Below are 2884 nucleotides of genomic sequence, written 5' to 3' on the forward strand. Positions count from 1 at the left end.
CAAGACCTCCAATCTCCACCTCTCTGCATCACACACAGTCCCAGTTCAGACTTTACTGGGAACCAGCTCAGATCACAGAGCTTTTTGAAGTTCCCAAAAGTCAAACTGGAACCCAAAGACCTGAAACAAACTCTCACATTCACACTTACGTTCGGTTTGAAATCACAAATTAAAATAAACCCATGGATGTCTTTGGACTATGCAAGAGAACATGCACATCCACACATAAGAGCACATGGATTTTAGCTTGTTACCTTTCTGCTGTTAGGAAATACTGCTAACCATCACAAAACTGCAACCCTGGGGGATAATCATTATTAGCTTATATAGAAACAGGACCAGGCTGCTGTCAGAATCTGCTTTTCCTGCTGTGCAAAATAGTTTTTACCTCTCAGATGTAACAGGCTGATGGGGTATTGTTGTCACCCTGGTGGGCGGACAGTGTGGACACCTAATTTTGTGAATGTGATAATTTGAGCAGGGTGGCATATGAGCTTCAAATTGATACCATAGACACATCTACTGACACTCTTGGATCAGTTCAGATCTCAGTATCATTAACCTCCAAGGTCAAGATCAGAGGTCAAGTTTTCTTCAGCTGTTGCTTGTAAATGCAACAACTGGAGGACAAGGTGACAGGATTTTGAAAGGGATACCAAAGGTGTGACTATCAGGAGGCTTTTTTTTGTTTGTAGTCAGTCAGTCAATCCAATTAGATTTACAAAATGTCTTTAAATCTTACAAGTTATGTAACATCAAACTCTTGACTGTTGTTTCAAGAGAAGGAGGACAGCACCTGTATCATTGATCTAACGTTTTTCTGTCCATGTCTCTTTTTGTAGGAACAGGTTTTTTGTTTTTATATATTATGTGTTTGCTTTTTTTGAGATGAGAAGTGTGAGTGTGATATCCTTCACAAATCTGAGATCTGAACTTGAATCGTGTTGTGATTTGGTTAGCTTAGGTTAGGAGGATGCCTGGAAGCAGAGTGACCTTTATCCAAAGTTAAAGTAAAGAGCAGTTTTACCTGGGCCTTCTTTGTTCTGATGCTTCCTGGCTGGTAAGTGATGTCTTCAGTTCTCACTTCTGAATAGACTGCAGCTGAATACATAAAAAAACACATTAGGCACAACTACTACATCTAACTTTATTTTATTATTATTTGTATTACAATGTTTTTAATCTTGCATCATGAAAACTTTAACTGACATCTCTTTAAACAAATCAGCACCTTTGTACAGTTTCTTTTTCTTTTTAACAGCTCTGCTGAGAAACACAAACTGACCACAAAGAACTGCTGAGAGTTTCTGAGAATAACAAGGTGGACGACCACAAAGCTGCCATCTCTTTCAATGCACATTGACTCTCTTCACCACAGTGCTCAAAGTAAACATGTTCTCACAACACGACCACTGTTAAGTGCCTTGAGGCAACTGTTGTTGTGATTTGGCGCAATATAAATTAAATTGAATTGAAATGAATTGCTATCATCAATGAGTTGATGGTCTGTGTGCAGAGTTTAGAGAAACGCTTTTCCAAGTTATGTCTACATGATCCTTCCTGTGTTTAAAATGAGCAGCTCTGTGTTGAAACAGCTGCAGCTGAAGTGTTTCTTTCTATCAGAAACAGGATGCTGGACGACTGCAGAGCTGTTAGCTTCAGTTAACCACAGACCACAAACACACAGTCCAGCTCACAGTGAACAACACTCAGTAAGTACAGTATGAAACACACATGGTAACATTCGTCTAAGTTAGCCAATATTTACTAAAAGGACACAGATGTATATATAGGTGTGAACTTAATTGTTACGATTTTAGGCTTTTGATCAAAAATAGTTTTACTGTTACAATAATCTGCATTTCTACACTTCTGATCATCCCTCACTGCTTCATAATGTCCTTAAAATTCATCATATCACCAAAGTCATAAACAGTCTTCATGGACTAAATCTAATTCTACCTCCAGTCAAACTCAGCAGCAGTCTTATATTGGGTCTGAGCAGAAATGTGAAGTTATTTTATAACCTCTGCCTAAATGAAAGGGAAACAACAAGGGCAGATGCAGACTCACCAGACACCATCTGATAAAACATGATTGAATGGTTTGATGACTTTGTCATTGAAAATAAATAAGTAAACCACACAAGTTATACTTCTACTCTTTACGTGTGAGCTGGTCTTCTAGTAAGGATTTTCTAATAAGTCTTAGATTAGAACAAAAAACAAACTGAGCAGAAACTTGCAGAGGTGAAAAGAACAAGTGCAAAAAGCTGCTGTTCCTCTAATAATCACTTTCCTAAAGAAATTTATTCCCCACAAAGTAATCCAGGAAGTTACCATACGTATATTGAAATCAATCCTTACTATGATAAAAAAGAAGCTGAAACTTTCTGATGTTCATATACTTTGTGTTTAAGCTGCTGATTGGCTCTTTGAGAGCGTTGCAACCATCATGTTTGTTACTACAACTTTCAAGCAAAGTATGCCTTACCTATTCATGAATGTCCTCACATTATAAAACACACCACACATCTACTCCCAAAACACACACAGACACAAAACACTAAAAACCGAGTGAAGGAAACACGGCGATACCTCTACTTTGTATTTTGACAGCATGGTACATGACACGTGTGATGATGTCATCTTCTCCAGCTTGTTGATCTGCTGAAATTTTACAAAAAGAAAAATATTTAAAATTAAATATCTAAACAGAGATTACATTTAATCAAGTCATTACTGTGGTCATCATGAATGTGAACTTTATTCTACTAAACAAACTCAGACGTGAAAGATCAGGAAGTCTGAGTCTCACCTTCAGGTTTCCTGTGAACACATCGTCTCACCAGCAGAACCAGTAACACCAGTAGAACCACAACACA

At 37.8% G+C, this 2884-nt stretch overlaps 1 long non-coding RNA gene across 1 annotated transcript; it reads right to left on the bottom strand.

Annotated features, from left to right (window-relative positions):
• Window positions 1-6: 6 nt before the first annotated feature.
• LOC121814009 lies at window positions 7-2884 on the bottom strand. The gene is made up of 3 exons (XR_006054012.1): window positions 2818-2884; window positions 2598-2669; window positions 7-1101 (listed from the first exon to the last, which is right to left on the bottom strand). It is a non-coding gene; the product is annotated as an uncharacterized LOC121814009 (long non-coding RNA).

The sequence above is a fragment of the Haplochromis burtoni genome, unplaced genomic scaffold (assembly GCF_018398535.1).
Source record: "Haplochromis burtoni strain Fernald_Lab_line unplaced genomic scaffold, NCSU_Asbu1 Contig_4935, whole genome shotgun sequence".
NCBI lineage: Eukaryota > Metazoa > Chordata > Actinopteri > Cichliformes > Cichlidae > Haplochromis > Haplochromis burtoni.